Below are 21527 nucleotides of genomic sequence, written 5' to 3'. Positions count from 1 at the left end.
CTCCTTCCATTTTGAGGTGGCTGGACCAGGATTCCAACTGTGGGCTATAGCTCCTGCCACTTAAACAGGAGGATAGGGAACTTATCAGTCTGTCCAAGAACATCAGTAAGATCAATGATTAGGCAGGCACCAGTGGCCCTCAACAGTCTTCCTTGATACTTACAAGGCTGTGATGGGTGGATCATGGTCGAAGTCACACTAGGCAGGAAAGTCCAACTTCAGTGCCAATAAAGCCAGAATCCCTGTGGCTCTAGTGTGGATGGCCAGCCTTGAGCAAAAGCAGCTCACAGACTGTGCCCATATCCTCAGTTCATGGTCTGGGACTGGGAACAAACAGCCATACACAATGATCTGTGCAGCCATGCGGCTAAAGCAGGTCACCCTATTGTCTCCAACTGAATTGGACATTGTTCCCTGGGAAAAGGGCTGGGGGAGCTGCTATCTTATTGACTCCGCCCATGCTGTTTGCATCACAGGATTCTGGCCACACCCCCATTCTTTCATTGTTCTTTCTGACCAATGAGATACAAGAATGGCGGCCACGCCCACATTCCATGCTGCCTGGTAGCACCAGGATTCCCTCTGTTAGTTTACAACACTACCAGCAGTTGAGGAAGGTATAGATGGTTGAGTGGTGAGAAGAGCCTCAAGGCGACTGGAATAGAGAAGGAAATTGAGATGCCTGCCTAGTCCCCAGCCCCCCGCCCCCCGCCTTCCCAAGGTTCAGAATTTCAAACCAGGCAATGGCACCCTGCCAGGCTGTGTAAAGCCCCAACTTGGTCAAAGGCCTTGGTTCTCTGAGGACATGTGTCTGCAATGCCACTGCCATTCCCATTCGCCCCACCTGGAGCAGCCTCAAGCAACTTCCCCCAGGAGCACATGTGAGTGGCTGCCCCAAAACCACCCCTACACTGGGTCAGACACCCCTCTGAGGGCACCAAGACCCGCTATTTGTTTCCTCTCCCTGGCTCTGAGGAGCCACCTTTCTGTTTTGGGCATTTCTAAAACAGAGCCTCTATATGCTCTGGCTGGGCTGGATTGATGTCCTCCTATCTGTGACAGGTATGCTCCACCGGGCCTGGTCATCTGTAGTTGGGGTGGTAGACATGTAGCAACATGCACAGTCATCAATTTAGATGGATTATCTCAAACATTTACTCCACAGCAGCCGAGTGTTTTTTTTAATTGTGAAAATACTGTCCAGAGGGGTTCAAATTACATGGGCAAGTTATGAGGACATATCTTATCAAGCATTGTAGCCTCCTCCTTTGTTTCCCCTTCCCATCCCATCCTTCCCCCACCCCCTATCCGATCCTCCCCCTCCCCCTACCAGAGTTGTCAAGTTCATTTTCTACATACCACTTCTATGTCTCATTGTTGCAATAGGTCCAACTTTAATCCCTATTTCAACGATTTGTTTTTTCCCTTCCCCTCCATAAATTATAACAACATCAAATACAGTGAAAGCAGGGATTATACCGTGGGGGAGGGATATAAAAAGCAACAAATAAATAAATCTTATGAATGTACTAGAAAGAATCGTATGAAAGAAAAAAAATTGAATAGATATCTTAGGGTTCTTTTCACTAATATGTATTTATCTGAACTTTTATGCTTGACTCAGATATATACTAGTTATTGCAAATAAGGGAAACCATGGGACCTATCTTTCTGTGGTTCTGGCTTACTTCACTTAATATAATATTTTCCAAGTCTTTCCATGTCCTAACAAATAGAGCAATGTCATTCATTCTGATGGAGCCTTAGAATTCCATTGTGTATATATAACCCAATTTTTTGATCCATTCATCTACCGAAGGGCATCTGGGTTGCTTCCATATCTTAGCTATGGTAAAAAAGGCTGCAATAAACATAGTTGTGCTGGTAGCTTTAGTGTGGTCTTCTTTGTAAATATTTGGGTAAGTGCCCAAAAGTGGGATTGCTGGATCATAGGGGAGCTCTATGTTGAGTGCTTTGAGGAACCTCCATAGAGCTTTCAAAAGAGGTTGAACAAATTTACACTCTCACCAACAATGAAGTAAGGTTCCCTTCTGTCCACATCCCCTCTAGAATCTGTTATCAGAGTTCTTCATTATAGCCATTCTAACTGGGGTGAGGTGGTATCTCGATGTTGTTTTGATTTGCATTTCTTTTATGGCTAGAGAGGTTGAGCATTTCTTCATTTGTCTATTGACCATCCTTCTTTCCTCTTCAGAGAAGTTTCTATTTAAGGCTTTAGCCTTATTTATTGGCAGTTGTTTCTTTGAGGATTTGTTGTTGGGGGATTTAATTTTTTGAGTTCCAAGTATATTTTAGATATGAGACCCTTGTCTCTAGTATGGCTAGTGAAGATTTTCTCCCAATCCGTGGGCTTTCTATTGATCTTGCTAACTATGTCCTTTGCCATGCAGAAGCTCTGCAACTTTGTGCAATCCCATTTGTCCAACCTTTCTTTGATTTCTTGTGTTTCTGGGTCTCTATTAAAAAAATTCAACCTGTGCCAAGGAGACCTAGGATTTCTCCTATTCCATCCTGCAATGTTTTCAGAGTGTCTGATTTGTCTCCGAGGTTTTTGATCTATTTGGAGTTGATTCTGGTGCAGGGTGATATATTCGGATCTAACTTTAGTTTTCTATAAGTAGTTAACCAAATTTTCCAGCACCCTTTACTGAAGAGGCTGTCTTTCCTCCATTCTATTATTTTAGCTCCCTTATTGAAGGGTAGTTGGCTATATGTCTGTAGGTTCATTTCGGGGTTTTCAATTGTATTCCATTGGTCCTGAGGTCTGTTCTTATGTCAGTACCAAGCTGTTTTGATTACAATTGCTTTGTAGTAGAGTTTGAAATTTGGTATGATATTCCTCAAGCACAGTTTTTTTCTGTTGAGGATCGTTTTGCTATTCGGGGTCTTTTATTATCCTCTATGAATTATTAGATTGCCTCTTCTCTTTCTTTGAAGAATGAGGTTGGAATATTGATAGGTATCGCACTGAATTTGTAGAGAGCCTTGGGAAGGATTGCAGTTTTCACGATGTTTATCTTTCCAATCCATGAGCATGGGAGTTTTTGCCACTTTTTAAGATCTCTTTTGATTTCCTTTTTCAGGTTTTTAAAATTTTCATCATAGAGTTCCTTCACTTCTTTGGTTAAGTTAATTCCCAGGTATTTTATTTTTTGTGGGGATATTACGAATGTAGATGCTTTCCTAATTTCAGCCACACTTTTCTCATTGTTGGTATACAGAAAAGCCATTGATTTTGAGGGGTTAATTTTATACCCTGATACTTTGCCAAAGTTTTGAATCAGCTTGAGTAATTTGGGAGTGGAGTATATTGGATTCTTTAAATACAAGATCATGACATCTGCAAAGAGGGAGAGTTTCACTTCTTCTTTCCCTATTTGGATCCCTTTATGTTTGCATCTCGTCTTATTCCTGTAGCTAGGCATTCTAATATTAGATTGAAGAGAAGTGGTGAGAGTGGACCTTCTTGTCTCATTCCTGAGTTAAGAGGAAATGGCTTTAGTTTTTCACCATTAAGTATAATGCTGGCTGTAGGTTTGTCATATATAGTCTTTATTGCATTGAGGAAAGTTCCATGGATTCCTAATTTTTCCATAACCATCATCATAAAGGGGCGTTGGATCTTGTCAATTGCTTTTCCTGCATCTATTGAGATAACCAGGTGGTTGTTATCTTTGCTCCTGTTGATGTGATGAATTATATTAATTGATTTGCGTATATTGACCCAGCTTTGCATCCCTGAAATGAATCCTGTTTGATCAAGGTGTAGAATTTTTTGGATGAATTGTTGAATTTGATTGGCCAACATTTTGTTGAGAAGTTTTGTATCAATGTTCATCAAATAAATGGGTCTATAGTTATCTTTCTGTGATGTGTCCCTGCCTGGTTTGGGCATGAGGGTTATTATGGCTTCATAGAATGAGTTCAGTAGTGAACTTTCTCTTTCAATTTCATTGAAGATTTGGAGGAGTATTGGTATGAGCTGTGTTTTCAAGGGCTTATAGAATTATGCTGTAAAGCCACCTGGTCCTGGGCTTTTCTTAGATGGAAGGTGTGTTATTGATGTTTCTATTTCAATGCTTGATATGGGCCTGTTAGGATGGTATAACTCATCTTGGTTTAGTTTTGGCATGTCAATATTGCTAGGAAAAGGTCCATTTCTGCCAAGTTCTCAAACTTATTAGCATAAAGTTTTGAGAAGTATTCCCTTATAATATTCAGAATCTTGGTTGTTTCTGTGGTAATGTTTCCATTCTCATCTCTGAGTTTATTTATTTGGGTGTGTTCTCTTCTTTTTCTTATAAGATTTTCTAAGAGTCTTTCAATTTTGTTAATTTTTTGGAAGTAACAAATCTTTGTTGATTCTTTCTATGATTTTTTTTGGATTCTAATTCATTTAATTATGATTTAATTTTAATTATTTCTTACCATCTACTGGATTGGGGATCATCTTGCTGCTCTTTTTCAAGGAGACTCAGATGTCATATTAAATGGTTGGTTTCAGATCTCTCCAATTCGTTGATGTATGAACTCACAGCTATAAAGTTGCCTGTGAGTACTGCCTTTGCTGTGTCCCAAAGGAGCTGGTAATTTGTGTTTTCATCAACATTTGAATTTCTTTTCTAATCTCTTCAATGACCCACTCGTGATTCAGCAGTGTGTTGTTCCAGTGTGTTACAGGATTTTCTCTGGTGGCTTTTCCTTTTGAGTTTTAATTTTTTTCCCTTGTGGCCTGAGAGAATGCAAGGTATTACTTCAATGTTTCTGAAAAGTGATAAAATTATGAGAGGAAGAAAAAAATTAATAGAAAAAAATTAAAGTAAAAAATTAAAAATTAAAAAAAAAACTTTTAGAAAAAAATTGTAAAAGGTACAAAAAAAGAGTTCTTTGATTTTTTTGTGGGGGATGGGAAGATCCTGTATCTCCCTTGTGTTCTTAACCTGTCTCTTGTTGGAGACTCTGGTCTACTTGTGTTTGATTTTCCTGTGGTTTAATGATTTCTTAAGTCAGTTTGAGCAAGCAGAAAAATCACAGCAGACGATTCTTGAACCACTGGTGAAGGTCTGGGTCGGTTCGTAACAATCAGACCTCATTCTCCTCACAGGACAGTTGTGAGGAAACAAGGGATTTATACAGAGGGATCTCTGGAGCATGGCTAGGAACAGAGGGAGTAGTCTTCAGATAAGGTTCTCGGCAATTCTGTGAGGAAATGACAGGAAGATAGCCAGAAAGGGCTCAGGCAGGGCCTGTTATTAATTGTGCAACAGATGTGGGATTATGAAACAAAACATGGCTCTCTCTCATCATTACCCTATCCCCATGAGGAAGAGGATCCTTCACTGTGTTGAGTTTTGCAGCTGGAGATACCAAGGCAGAGAGAAGCCAGGTGACCTACTTATGACTTCAACTTCAGAGGAAGCTCTGCCTGACTTTGCTAAAATGCTCCCTAGGACAATGGGTGCTATTCAGTCCGCTTCTTGTGGTAGGAATTCCACTTCTTGTCAGTCGTGGGGCTAGAACTCTAGGCATGGGCGATGTTCCCAAAAGCCTCAGCAAAAGGCTAGTGTTCTACCACTTGTGCCCACAACACTACTTTTGATTTTCTGGTGGTTCTTTGGAGATAAGAGTCTCACAGACGTTCCTGCCTGGGCTGGTTATGAACCATGATCCTCATATCTCAGCGTCCTGTGTAGTTAGGATTAGAATTCTGAGCCACTGGCACCAGACTTAATTGTAATTCTGACTTTTTTTCTCTCTCTCTTTCACAAGAACTGGTCAAATGGGTGCTGGAGGAGGGGGCCCAGCATCCCCATGTGGCTGGAACCCAAGGTTGGCCCTCTCATTCTGGAGGTTGGCTGTGGGTCAGGAGCTGTCTCCTCAGCTTGTTGAAACAGCTCCATGAGATAAGCCCTTCTGTTACCTGGATAGACGGTAACAGTTATTCATTGTCCATCCAGCCTTACTAGACTTATTGTATTGCATTGCTTTCTACAACATTTTCTAGCACCTGGCCAAAATTATGATATGTATTTACAGAATGAAAATGTAATGCCATCTTAAGAAAGTTATTTAGGGCTCCGGGAATGTGGCTTCATGGTACGGTGTTTGCCTAGCATCCATGAAACCCTGGGTTCAATTCCTTAGTAACACATACACACACACAAAACCACTGGAAGTGGTGCTGTGCCTCAAATGATAGAGAGCTAGCATTGAGCAAGAGAAAAAAAGCTCAGGAAAATTCCCTACCCCTGAGTTTATGCCCCTCTACTGGCAAAAAGAACAAAAACAAATCAAATCAAAAGAACACAAAAACATTCAGTTAGTAAATGCAAAATAAATAACCCACACTTGGAATATATAATTGCTCCTTCCATACTGACCCCTGACAACAGTTCCTAATTCATGTCCTTTACTTATATGAGGATACTGTGTTGAAAAAATCTTGTTCATTAAGTCACAGCAATTAATGCCAGGGATGTGCTTAGATGTCAGGTAACGTTTAATTCTGGAAATTCAACCATTCCAGGATTTGTGTCGTCACTGTTAATCACAAAGGGAATGGTAGGCTATGTGTGACTTTGAAATCTTTTTGGACAGTTATGGCACCAAAAATGCAGAGGTTAATTAATAGTTGTGAAAGAAAATAAGGAATAACTCCAGATAGAAGGAATAAATGATAGTAATTAAGGTATACCAGAAACTGTTCTTGAGAACCATTTTTGGTTATTGTAGAACTAATTGTTAGCTAGGCTGTTCCTCATTGCCTTTAGCATTCTAAATCTCTTAGGCTAGCTCTTAATCTCTGTGTGATAAATGTATCTCCTTCTAAGCTATTCTTTCATACCTTATCTCCTTTGCTTTCTAAAAATCTTATTCTGTCTATATTTCTCTATGAACATTTCCTGATACTAAATACACCTATACAGATGGCACAGGATGCTAATGTAAGGGTCCCATAGCTCATCAGTCATTAATGTAACAAAATGGAAAGGAGGACATATTTATTGCTACTTCAATTTTTCTGAATTGCTGCAATATCATTTGGTTAAAATTTCCATTCTTTTTCTACACAGTGTCATTCAGTGCACATAAATGCAACTATGAGCCAGGTGCTGGTGGTTTACTCCTGTCATCCTAGCTACTCAGGAGGTTGAGACCAGAGGATTGTGGTTCAAAGCCAGCCTGGTCAGGAAAGTCCACGAGACCCTAACCTTCACTTAACCACAAGAAACCCGGAGGTCATGTTCTAGCTTAGCACCCAGGATCAGAGTTCAAGCCCCACAACCAACAAAAAGGTGAAATATGACTTTAAGTTTCCCCAAAAGGAATGACAAGTTCAATAATCTTCCCAAACAAAAAAATTCCAAAATGATTCAGTGCACCTACTTTTGCTGAGTTATGTTATGGATTCTTTTCTGGACATATGCTCTAAAAACAAATCATTTAACTAGGGATACAGGTGGACCCATTTCAACAATGAGATTTACAAGTCATTATGTCGAAAAACGAACTTTACAACATTGGTGGGGGGGAGGATCGGGTTTGGGGAGGGGGGAATATGGGAAGGGATGGGAAGAGGAAACAAAGAGGAGGCAACAATGATTGATAAGAAATGTACTCGTTATCTTGCCCATGTAATTGTAACTCCTCTATACGTTATGCTCACAATAATAAAGAAAGAAAAAAACTTGTAAAATATTAGCTTTACAATAAACTTCATCTAATATTTCTCGTTTGAAAAGAGAAGTCTATACAGTTGATGTCACTTGGCTTTCTTACTATCTTAGTTTAAAGCCAAACCAGGCAGGAGAGGCTGTCAAACTCTTATTTGTAATTACACAGCAAAAAAGCCAGAAGTGGAGTTTTGGTTCAAGCAGTAGAGTACTAGCTTTGGGGGTAGGTGAGCAGGAAAGAAAACTGTTCAGGGACAGGGTTCAGCCTCTGGCTTCAAGCCTCAGAACCAACACAAGCTAAACACAAAAGCAAACAAAAAAACAGATATTTCATTGGACCCTCCTTAAAGGAGTATTGGTCTGAGAAATGGCTCCTTTTGCTGATCATACTCACTGGATGCTTTTTTGGAATCCTTATTGCTCTGGAGAACTCAGGACCAAACTAAAGTAATTGATAACTGACTTCTGCAACAAAAGAATCATCTCGGGGTGAAATATCCATCCAAAAAACACTATAAAACATCCATGTCTTTGTTTCATTGCAGTAGAATTTTTTTTGGGGGTGGGTCCAGTCTTGGGCCTGAACTCTGGGCCTGGGCGCTTTACCTCAGCTCTTCAACTCAAGGCTAGCGCTCTACTACTTGAGCCACAGCACCACTTCTGGCTTATTTTTGCTTATGTGGTGCTGAGGAAGTTTACCCAGGGCCTCAGGCATGCAAGGCAAGTGCACTAACACAGAGCCAACTTCCCAGCCCCTGAAGAAGAACATATTTAAAACAATGTTATTTCTTTTTGTTCTATGCTGGCCATCAAATGGCACATTATATCTTTTTGTAATACTCTCAACTAGAAGTTTACAGAAAAATTATATATAAGTAAAAACACACTAGAAAAATTCAGGGACAAAGTTTCCTTCAAGCTTTCAGATTCTCTTCATTTACAGTATAAAGGAAAGCACAAGTTAACTTGAACTTTGTCAATACTCTATGTTCCATTCCTCTACTGGGATCAGTTTCCATATCCAGTAACAGTTACTTCCAGGAACAATCTATGGTGCTGCTTGAGGTATAATGAATGATTTCTGGCTTCACCGAAATAATACAAGAACACATTTGGACCTGATGTAACACGTATTTCAGAGACAACTTAGTAAAGAGAAAATATGAAATTTATATTTCTTATAAATACATTATTCATGAGTATATTGAATTCAAAATTTGTAAATTCTCTGTAAATTAAGGCGAATTTTAAAGAGGAAGAAGGTTCCTAGATCATTTTTTTTGTGAGTATATGTGCTGCACATTATTTCCCAAGTGTACATGAATTTGTTAACTCGTGTTAACTATAGCAATAATAAGAGAAAGAGAAATTCTGTGTTTAAGTATAAAGGTTCAATACACTATAGAAGACTCTACAAATAAGACCACATTGAAACAATAAAGCCAAGTCCAATATGTAGATTTATGAGAGTGATATAGAGAAAGCATTACTCCTACGTGGAACCCGAAGTATGAGGCCACTCCCTTCCTAATCACGCTTGCTAATGACACAACTTTGTAGAAATTAGAATGGAAGAATAATTCTGTTTCCAATGCAAGTCAGATATGGATTTAATAAGGAAAAAATTCCATCTTGAGAGAGCAGGGATTATACTAGCCATCAACTGGTGGATAAGATCACATTTTTTTCTTTCCTTTACTTATATATTTTTTGTTGGTGGTGGTCTTGGCACTTGAATTCTGGGCCTGGGCACTGTCCCTCTGCTATTCCGCTCAAGGCTAATGCTCTACCACTTTATCCACAGTGCGGCTTCCAGTTTTCTTGCAGTAAATTGGAGAAAAGAGTCTCCTGGACTTTCCTACCTGGGCTGGCTTTGAACCCCAATCCTCAGATCTCACCACCACCCAGCTTAAGATCACATTTCTAACCGTGTACATTCAACATATGTAATGTGTATGTTCATCTATCTTTATATGAATTCTTGAGTTAAAAATCTGGGTTACAGCTTAGACTTTACACTCACAAAAATGTTTGTAGTTTAAAAGTTGTTTCTACTGGATAAATGAAACCTAAGTATGTAAAGGAGTCTGGGAAGTTCAGATTGCATCCAGCCTGGGCGGAACAGTGTTTGAGACACTATCTGTAATTAACCAGCCAAAAGCTAGATTGGAAGAATGGCTCAGGTGATGGAATAACAGTCATGAGCAAGAATGATGAATAAGAGCTTGAGGCTTTTGCATACATACATATAAACATACACATACACACAGAGGCACTTATATGTGCACACACATATACACAAATGAAGCAACTCTCAGAATATGTAGAAAAGTTAGAAAATAATAGAAAGTATGTCCTGAGTGAGACTAGAATCAAGTGGTAATTTTTAAAATTAGAAATTAATTTTTAAAATTAAAATACTAAAGTGAACTTTCTTCAAAAAAGTTTGAGAATATTACATAAGTAGGGACCAGAGATAGTAAGAGAGTCAAGTAATCAATATTAAAGGGATAGGATCCATGGAGGAATGAATCAGAGACCCGGCAGGTGCATTTGAAAATGTTCATACCCTGTGTCAAATGTTAGAACATCTTTGAAAATAGTGCATGAACAGTCTGAGAAGTCTAGTGGATAATATCACTGGAAAAGTTCAGAATTGATAGTCTGTATCTAGATTAAATAAACCAAGAAGGGGCTGGGAAGGTGGCTCAGTGGTAGAGTGCTTGCCTTGCATGCATGAAGCCCTGGGTTTGATTGCTCAGCACCACATAAGCAAAAAGAAAAAAGCCAGAAGTGGCTCTGTGGCTCAAGTAGTAGAGCACTTGCCTTGAGCTGAAGAGCTGAGGGACAGCATTCAGGCCCAAATTTCAGGCCCCATTACTGGACCCCAAAATAAATAAACAAACAAACAAACAGATAAAGAAATAAACCAAGAAACTATGGTGGGGCAATGTGATATAAGCCTTGAATTCTAGCACCCAAACTGACAGGAGATTAGAGACTGGAATTACTACTGAGAACTTCGCTGGACCAGGTAGTATAATTTTGTCTTAATGAAACAAACAAAACAAGAAAGGAATACACAGTTGGAAATTTGGGCTAATTTTTTCATTATGTTTTGAGAAGCCAAGTTTTCTATTGAAATACAACTAATCCTCAGTTTTGTTTTATTTTATTTTTTATTTTTTTACTCTTTTTTTTTTTTTTTTTTTTTTTGGTTCCGGTTGTGGGGCCTGAACTCTGGGCCTGGGCACTGTCCCTCATCTCTTGAGCTCAAGGCTAGCACTCTACCACTTGAGCCACAGCGCCACTTCCAGCTTTTTTTCCTTTTTCCTTATGTTGTGCTGAGGAATTGAACCCAGGGCTTCATGCATTCGAGGCAAGTGCTCTACCACTAAGCCACCTTCCCAGCCCCTCCTCAGTTGTGTTTTAAATGCGCTCTTCATTACAGAACATTCCTAGATGCAAAGTGGTTCATGATTCCCATCCAAAATTTGAAAAAGGAAGTAATCATCATTCTGTTAGATTCCAAGGAAAGGATGAAGGATTACAAAAGCTTAAGCCTGGAGGAATAGCAAAGATTACCTAATGTAGGTCTTTATAGATCTTGCTAAATTGGAGTTTAGACTTCAAAAAATACTTTGGTTTCATTTGTAATTTCATATTCTATAGGATACTACAAAATTCTTTTTAGGTAGAGGGTTTAATTGACAAATTTACAGATGTTTCTTGCATTCTATTTACCTAGCATATTGTTTCAAGCGAGTTATAATTAGAACTCAGTTAATAGATAATTCTAACTTCATGTAGAAAATGATAATGTGAATAATTTAGACAGAGTTGCCAAGAAATTGATGATATTAATTTATAAATTTAGAAAAAGCAATTTTTGAGGCTTTAATATAACATGGTATGAAGAGAATAATTGTGTGATATCTTCTTTCTTCTACCTGTATGTAACCCAGGAAGCAATTTCCTTAATTACGTGCCTCTGTATACAGTGAGAAAAATGCTAGGATTTGGGTTTGTTTTTATTTTTGTTTTTGTTTTATTGCTTTGTCATAGGGCTTGAACTCTGGACCTGGACACTGTGTCTGCGCCTGTTAAGCTCAAGGCTTGTGCCCTACCACTTCAACCTCAGTACCACTTGTGTCTGGCTTTTGCTGAGAAGTTTATTGGAGATAAGAATCTAGGGAACCTTCCTGCCTGGGTGGGCTTTGAACTGTAATCTTCCAATCTTTAGCATCCTGAATATCTATGATAGTAAAAAAGTATAAATATAAATAATATTTGCAAGAATACCAGTGGAGGAAAAATGATGCAACCCAGTATGTTGTGGTGTTCTTTCCGGAACATGGAGGGCACCACATTAGCAAGGTGTAATATTTTTCCCAATACAGATAATCTATTTGTGATGTGAATTAAGGGAATTTTGAGGTGCACCCTACAAGTTGGAAACTGTTGGTCTAGGATGACTTTATGGCATAAATTTTGGGATTGATGTTCATAGAAATAATAGCTTAATCTGATAAAAAAAATTGCTTACTCTTGAAGAATTAATTATAACCGGTGCTTTATAGTTTTATCCTATACCAGAATGTGGCTATTTTTCTGTTCACTTCTCAATCTGTAACACCCCATTGGAAAATGCATCTATTGCAGAATTACATAACATGGAAACAGCAACTATTTTGAATCTCTCAGGTATGGAATGTTGAGAATTTGAAAGTGAGTAGTTATTAGTCATAGGAATTTTGAAGAACACACATATTCTGTCCTCTTAACAACTTATTTACTTTTAAAAGTTATGGGTTTCCATAGAATTAAATGTTTTCCGGTTTTAGTATGAGAAAGTACTAATTTATTCTTTTTTGAAAATATTGGCAAGTATATTGTGAAAAAATTTTCTAGTTGGATAACATTCAAGTTGATGGCCTCTGATAAAGAAGGGGTAATTAATTCAAATTATATGCCAAATAACACTGAATTTTTAAAAAGTTACTACATAAAGAATAATATTTACTATACCAATACAGTGAAATTTTATTTCATGCAGCTTATTTTTTAAATTTAATTTTAATGTGAAAGTGATGTGGGTTAGCAATTGTAAGGCAGTGAATACATAACTTTTCAAACTTGTTATGCCCTCTCTCATTTTTTCTCACGTTTTTCCTTCACACCCAAACCCCTCACAGGTTGTAATGTACATTTCCAACATATTGTCTTCTGAGTATTGCTATTGCATTGGTTTGCTTTTTGTCCTTTATCTCGCCATTTTGTTGTTTCTCTTCCCTTCCCTAATTAAGGTAAATGTATACACAATACACAGGGTACCAAAATCAAACACAGTAGGAGTTATACCATAGGGGAAAAACCCAAGGAAAATAGAAATCACATAGTACATTAAAAACAACAACTGCAAATAAATATCTCTTTACATATCTTGGAGTTCATTTTGCTCCGCATCAGCTTATACCTTCATATATATGAGTAACAAAGCCACTGGAAAATAATAGTTTCATGGATACTATATCATGAAAACAACATGTTAACTGTTTTTGATGATAAACGTGGAATTAGGATTGGTAAATTTGAGATTCTGATAAAGGAATTTCAAAAGTGTTTTAAAATTATGACAGGTAAATTTTAATTGTTCTAACTTTTAACTTAGCCTATTCAGAAAATTTAAAATTTCCTGGGAAAATAGGCTTTCATGCAAAGAAATCCATGGAGACTTAGCTGAGAGGGAGCAATGTGGGTAAGGTGGCTCATTTTCACAGTAAACAAACAAACCTCTCAAACCTTGCTGTAAATCCTGTATAGGTTCCCATGAGAATTGTCCTTACCCAGGAAATATACTCTTACTGTGTGAAACAAGGTTGTAGTGGAATTTAAATTCAAAGTTTTTTTTTAAAATAAGACATCAAAATTTGTGAATTGACCTTTAATTACTAAACAGTAATTCTCTTAAAAAGCTTATTTGGGTCAAAATATTTAGGGAGAAAGTGTCCTGCACAATGAAAGAACGTATTGAGTTTACACTTCTCTGTTTTAATACTTTCCACAATGTCTTTGCACGTGAAGCACTGAAACACAGAAAAAAATCTGATTGGATACTTTAATGATTTCACATTTCTAAGTAGCTCAAAAATATAATATCCTTATTAACATGAGATAGTGAAAACTTCTCCTATTTCATAAGCCCAAAAGATCGGGGATCAGAAAAGATTAGAGCAAATAGAAAAGGTAAGAAAACACGATATTAGAAGACCTAGCTAAGCGTTTTGGTTTCAGCAATGGAGGGGGCCAAAACTATTCTATATAGTGATATAGATTGTGTTAATCTTTTTGCTACCTAAAGTAATTTTACAGAGCTTATTTGGTTCAGTATAATGCAGAATAAATTGAATGAAGACATGAAAATAAATTCCACCTCCAAATAAAAGAGTTTTCAAAGAGAAACCATGAAGATGTAGCAGTGGGGGAAGCCTTATGGTGCTTCAGCTTCTCTAGAATTGAAGCCAAGAACCTGTGATTAATTGGAAATCAGGCAAGAGCTAAGAAGAGGACATAGAAGTAGGACATAGAAGTATTGTCCTTTGTAACAGACAATATCATCCAAGGAATTGGTGATTTAACTCTATTCTTCTCATACATCTTGTTGAGCAAATACAAGACCAAGAGGAAAATAACCTATTGAAATAATTTTGCAAAGAATAACTTCACTGTTCCTGATATGGTATCTAAGGAGATTCTTACGAGAGAAGATAAAAGTTTTAAGAGAGAAGATAAAAGTGGAGTATTCTTAGGATTCCTCTAAGCATCTTGTTAGCAAAATATCTTTGAGGTTAGAAGTGATTGAACCAAAAAGTGGTGGAATACTTATTTTTGCGGGCACTTTAGACACAAGAAGATTTCAAGGTAAAAAAAAAGAAAAATTATAGCTAAATATTTGTGATTATAGGTTCTTGGACTGGATTTTTGGAGACAAAGTTTTGCATTAGCGTTGGTCCGCATTAACATAGTTGTTGGATTTTCGTGGCAACCAAATGAAAAGGGGAAGTTTAATGGACTCGCTTGAACAAGTAAACAGCATGATAGAAAATAATGGCAAATAATATTTAATGAATTATTTTGAACAATTACTTTGTGAGAACAAAGAAGGAAAGATATAATTCAAAATTACTTGACGTTGTTAAAAGTATGAAAATGGAGTAGTGAGGAGATTGAGAGAAAACAGAGAGGACTGTTTTCTCTCCAGTGGAGAAATAGGTTCTTGATCTTGTTTCTTCCATTCTGTCTTCACAAGCTATCAAGTGTGACTCAGGACTGGAGTATCCAGTTCAGACAAAGAGCACTCGCAGAAGAAAATATTTGCAGAAGATATAGGTGATTTATAACCTTAGACAATCTTTCTAAATCTGGTCAAAATTCTCCCCTACCCCAAACTGCCCTCTTTGAACAGATTGTTTGCTTTTCCAAAGACTGCCCTTCATTAACTGCTTAAAATTTTGAGAGGTCATATTCATACTCTCTAGAGATTGCTGTTTGGTTGTCATTTTTGTGTGTTTTTGTTTGTTGTTTTTTTAACTGAATTTCAAAAGGTTGTACAAGTGTTTACAATTAAATATGTCCATCTGATTGTCTAATGCTCCTGGATCAGAGTCACTCCTTCTATCAATGTCAACCAACTCTTTCTCCAAGATTGAATTCAGATTTAGCACTTCCTTCATTACATATGTACATTGAGTATTCTAGCTGTACTTGCCCCGTGTTCCATTTTTCATTCATTCTATTTCTTTATTATTGTTCCTCTCTGGTTTCAATTTCCTGATAGTCATTCTGTTAAACTGCCTGTTAATACTTTGAAACGTTTATATACATTCCATGGAGTTTCACTCCCACATATACTTGAACTGATGTCAGCTTATATTTCCATAATTCATTCATCTGCAATAACAACTAGCAAGACTGGAGATGTGAAGCATTTAGACATGATTTTATATCTTTAGTCAACAAGAAAATTTAAAAATGGCTTAGAATTTATTTCTAACTACCAGTTTTTATAAATTGCTTTGTAAAATGGTGTATGATTATTTTATTTTACATAGGATAATTTTTTCTACTACCTATAAGTTTTGGAAAAAGAAGAAAACTAAAATTTACTACTTAGAGGAATATGATACAAATAAATGACAGATTTTATTTTTGTCACATTTCTCATTAGTACCCATATTCAAAACTTAAAGTCATATTTCTTACTATGTTAGACAGATAGGGAAAATATAAAACAACACATGATAAGGCAACTATTAGTGACTTTTTAAAATGTACCTTCTTATGTGATAAAATTTACTTTATTAGCTAATATTTGGGTTTGAAATATGGGAGGCTGATCTATTTAACACATTTCTGGAAGGCACCTACTGAACAACACAAATGGTGGGGAGTACTATTTCTACACTTTGATGAATGGTTGAACTTGTTTGCTATTGGTGCTGGGTATGTAAATCAACTCTATTGTAACTAGCTCCCTACACTTGAAATCCTGGTAATGTCACTATCATCTACTTGTCAAGTGCTATTTTGGCAAATGTGATTTTAAATAGTTTATTTGAAAATGAATATACTTTCAGGAGATTAAATATAGGTTATCTTTGGTTTGAGAATGACAACATTTTTTTATACTACAGAACCTCATTTTACTGAAGTACCAGTGTTTTGAAGCACTAAGGATCTTCTCAATTAATGTTTTTCTAAATTATATTTGACCTCTAAATCAAGTATTCCTAGCCTTGTTAGGCCACTTATGGATCTATCATTACAGAATCTATTTTTTGGCTGCACTAAAATCTTTCATTAATCATTAGGAGAGGGGTATTAAAAATAATCTTGTTCATTTGTAATTTTGTTGACTCATATGGGCTGATCATCTGTAAATTGAAAGTTTGAATTATAGTACTTTCTCTCAGATTTTGTGATCTCATCTTTCATTTTAACTTGCCTTGCATTTCACAATTGAATTCTGCTAATTCTTGTAAGGAAGTGGGGTCCTGAAATATTATAGGAAATGAGAAATTGAGATGTCTTCAATTATTTTCTGTTGGCATGTTGCATGGGCCTATGTGAGAAGTCTTGCCCTTGTTATCTGATGATACAGATAACTAGGAACTGGTATCCTCGGATCCGTGGGTCCTTCAGAAAAATAATAGATTTTAGACATCATATCAGCAAAATTTGGGTATAATCTGTAAGAATGCTTCAGAAATATGGAGAAAAACACTTTGGGACCAGCGAGTTAAAACAATAAACAGAGCATCAGAGTAAAATCCGTTATAGATTAGCAGAAAACAATATTGTTATTTTACCATGTGATTTCAGAAGATCACGAACACATAGAACGTATCACAAGTTTATACTGAAGATATTGCATTGATACTTTTTATATTCTAATATATATCCTAAATCTAATTATTTATATTCCATTCTATTTATCAGAATAAGTGTCAATATATTTGTCAAATTATCAATTCTAGTAATATTCATTGTGTGAAATTTAAAATCAGCACATACTTTATATTTATAAATATAAAATATATAAGTATATATAATATAAAAATTGTTTTGCATTGTTGTGTTGTGGTTAGGGAATCAAAGGCAACTCTATTTTAAAGTTTTCTTCCATTATCTCCACCTCAGTGTTTGGTAGAGTTAGACTTAAAGCTTTACCATTTGTAGATTTACAGCCTAGAGGCAAGAGGAAACACTGTGATTAAAACATTACCAATTTAAGGGCTAATTTCGAGGAGAAACATATGGACTTTTCCAGGAGCTATGGAAATATTTGGTGATAGAGAGTCAGTAGTGTAAGTTCCTGCCTGGTTGGATGATAGACAGGCCAGGACAGTAGGTAATCATGCATATGAAAATTTTTTCACCTTCTTGGCTTTAGCTACTTTTGAAATGATAAGTATAATAAACAATTATATTTTGATAAAATACCTTCTATTCTGAACAATTCTGTCTGAACTGTTCATCTCTCTATGATCCCTTGTAACTAAGATTAATTTTGTTCCAGTAAGACAATCTATGGTGTCAGGGTGAGATATTCTGGTTGGTCTGTTCCTACAAGGAAGAAGGGTAAATGTTCAGGTAGACATTTGTCCCAGCAAGACCTAATTTGGGAAATTTTAAGCTGCAGAAGTTTAGAAGTAGCTCTCAAGCAAGGCTTACTTTGAATCAATTAGCTCTACAAAGCTAACTCAGTTGATAAACAAGTACTTGAAAAGCCATCACCTTTGGACTTAGCTTTAAAGGCTTCAAAGTATGATCAAATTTAAAATGAAAACGACAAAATAGTCATTGACAAAAAAATTGTAAATATGAGCAATCGACCAAATGATATAAGCTTTTCCACTATACACAGAATTTTAGAGAAATAAGATCAATCGCAATTTAAGGAACAATAAGTGTTCCTTGTTACAAATAGGCAACCATGGATATATGCCTGTATAAAGATTGCATCATTAAGTATTTAAATTTAGAGGGTACTTCATGCTTCAGCAGCAGGTCTACCCAAATTACAATAACACAGAGATGAACATGGCACTTGCACAAGGATTATATGAAAATTTGTGAAGTATTCTATATTTGTCATTCTTCTTATGCAAGAAATATAAAAACAGTTATTAAAAAGTTGATTACAAAAATACAAGTGTAACAATACATGTAATTCATAGAATTAAAGGTTAGTTTGACATCAGTATATTAAATCTTCACCTTAGAAAGGCCTTTACATAGCATAACCATTACAAAACTGAAATTAGATAACATTGTCATGTAATCCCAAAGAAATAAAATAATATAAGGACCTAGGATAAAAAGGAATTTTAAACTTCTTCTATATGGAATGCAATCTGAAAGGACACATTTATTAATGAAACTATACATTATATAAAAATGTAGAATTCAAAGTATTATATCTAGGAGCGAATGAAATAGATTATGGATATTGTACAAACATAGATATACTTGTTTCCCAAAAGCACCATTTCAACAGATAAGTTAAAATTATTTCTGATAAAAAAAATCACAAACTCTGCAGAAATCATTATAGATGTATACAAAAAACTCTTGAATGCATTTTGACATCAGAGTCAGGCAATTCACTTGGAAGAATACCATGGAATCCATGAATTTTAAAAGTAAGATATTGCTGTTGCTTTTTATTGTGAAAAAATGTGTAGGGCCACAGAGGATGGACTGGCATTTTTGAAATTTAATAAACTTAACCAAACCATTACGACTTATGAGAACAATTTGTACAGCCTTCCACAACTTCAAAGAGGTAGTGATACATACTTATCCTTTTGGCAATATTAAATGCAGTTTCTTCCAAGCTGTTCTTCAAACCTGGTTTGATATAATGGTTCAACAGAGTATCATTTCGATTTATATTCCCAGCAGCAACATGCAAGGAGGACCAGAGGCCTTTAATTTGGGGATTGGTATCTGCCACTCTGGTATTATTCCACATATAAGCACTGTGCAGGGGTGTCAGCCATTCAGAGTTATTGCATGAATATCTGCCTTGAGCTACCAACTCATGGACAATGTCTAAATGTCCACTCTAGGCTTCCATATGAAGAGGGCTATGCTCATCCTCATCCCTAGTATTCATCTGGGTGGCCTTTTTGGAAAGTAGTCTTCACACCATAGTAAGAAATTTGCTTGGATCCTACTCCATTTTTTTCTTGAAATTGATACCATTCCTCACTTTTTCATCTTGTTCCTTGTCTGAACATGAGGACCCTTGGTGTCTTCATGTGCAGCTTATTCTAGGAATGAGAAAATAGGAAACAATGCCTTCTTTGTAAATGATTTGGGAAATATCATGTTATAGTGTAAGAGAACTCACTATTCAACATATGGGCTTTAAGAGCTTACTAGTAGCTTTCTAATGTTGGTATCCAACATTAGAAAAAATGTATAATGCAGTAGTAAAATAGAAGTCCTTGGTATGACTACCTAAATTCTTGTTTTTTTTATGTTTTTTTATTTTTATTTTTTTTAATTTAATTTTATTTTATTTGAGAACATACTGTACAGAGGGGCTACAATTACATGGGCAGGATAATGCATACATTTCTTACCAAGCATTGCAGCCTCCTGCTTTGTTTACCCTTCACCTCCCTTCCCAGCCTCCCCCCTCCCCCCACCCAATTATACCCCCCTCCCCCCCACACCGACATTGTAAATTTGGTTTTGACATGACATTTTGTACTTCTCATTGTTGCAACAGGTCCACCTGAATCCTTAAACGACTTGTATGTCCCCATCTCCTCCACATGTTATACTGACATCAAATATAGTGAAAGCGGGGGTTACACTGTGGGGGAGGGACATACAAAGCAACAAAGAAATAATCTTATAAAAGACAGTTGTTTTCATCTAAAAATAGGCCTGTCTATTGCATTCAAGTTATTTTGATTATTGAAGATGCTTAATGAGAAGTCAAAATGTATTAATAGTCCTTTACTATCAATTAAATTTCACTTTTTCTTCTTGGAAAATATAATGATCAAAGCAATAGTTCAGAATCAGCAAGCAATAGTTCTGATTCATGCTTCAAGTGCAAGTGAATCACCAGTAAGTAGTCCTCGATTCCATTTTCCACAAAGTTTTGTCACAGATACATTCTGCCTGCCTTTTGTAGCTGCTTTCCTAGCCTGGACCTATTCCTTCATTGTACAGGAAAAATGTGATTCAACTGATTTCAGTCAGATCTGTTAGTAGAATTATCAAGTATTTAGATTCTTTTTTTAAATTAGTTGTGGGGCCTGAGCTCAGCCTGGGCACTCTCCTTTAGCTCTTCAAATCAAGGCAAGCGCTCTACAACTTGAGCCACAGAACCACTTCTGGATTTTTCTGTTTATGTGGTGCTGTTCTGGGAAATGGCAGAGCAGAAAGTGAAATGATGAAACTAAAAATATAAAAGCAAAATAAATTAGGATAATTATGGAGCAACCATATTGTCTATGAGAACCATGAAAGAGAAAGAGGAAAAGAGATACATATGTGAAATGACATAGCTAGCCACAAAATCCATGCATCTAATCAATTTACAGAGCAAACAATTTTTTTTTATTTTTTAAAAGAGATGGAAATAGAATTTATGTATTTACTTGAAATTAGTAAATACATTTTTAGTCGCCTATGTAAAGAGACATAGCTTTGACCAAATTACAGGCAAGAACCTTAATCCTTGGGCTGGGAAGGTGGCTCAGTGGTAGAGTGCTTATCTTACAGCTTACTACAGTGTGGAGAGTACTTTCCAAAAGGGCCACTTATATGAATACTAGGGATGAGGATGAGTATACCCCTCTTCATCATGAAGCCTAGAGTGGACACCTAGACATTGCCCATGAGTTGGTATCTCAAGGCAGATATTCATGCAATAACTGAATGGCTGGACACCGCTGCACAGTGCTTATATGTGGAACATATTGCAACAGCACACACACACACACACACACAAACACACACACACACACACACACACACATGCACATATACACACACAACATCAGGTTTCTTCTTAAGTATTTTTTGTGTATGGTCTTAAGAAGAAATTTACATTACTAACTTGAATTTCTGACAGGACAATATCATCACTGTACATCTTGCTTCTATGCTCTCAGTTTTAAATTACTATCTAAGTATGTGCATTACATATGTACAGGAAAAATTAAGATCCACACGGGTGGTTCAGGTCTTTAATCCTACCTAATCAGAAAGACGAAATCTGATGACTGTGCTTTGAAACCAGACAAA

The 21527-nt window shown here is 36.5% G+C and overlaps 1 long non-coding RNA gene and 1 pseudogene across 1 annotated transcript in view; both read left to right on the top strand.

The window, feature by feature from the left end:
- Positions 1-595: 595 nt before the first annotated feature.
- Positions 596-21527, top strand: part of LOC138804740 (uncharacterized) — a 47738-nt gene continuing 26806 nt past the window's right edge. The window contains exon 1 of the long non-coding RNA XR_011365333.1: positions 596-881. This is a non-coding gene — a long non-coding RNA (uncharacterized lncRNA). The remainder of the gene's footprint in view (positions 882-21527) is intronic.
- Positions 18249-18348, top strand: LOC138804747 (U6 spliceosomal RNA; annotated as a pseudogene).

Source organism: Dipodomys merriami, unplaced genomic scaffold (assembly GCF_024711535.1).
Source record: "Dipodomys merriami isolate MVZ:Mamm:240054 unplaced genomic scaffold, mDipMer1.0.p SCAF_370, whole genome shotgun sequence".
In the NCBI taxonomy this organism is placed as follows: domain Eukaryota; kingdom Metazoa; phylum Chordata; class Mammalia; order Rodentia; family Heteromyidae; genus Dipodomys; species Dipodomys merriami.
Note: the sequence above shows the minus strand (reverse complement) of the source record. Positions and strands in the feature narration are given on the sequence as shown.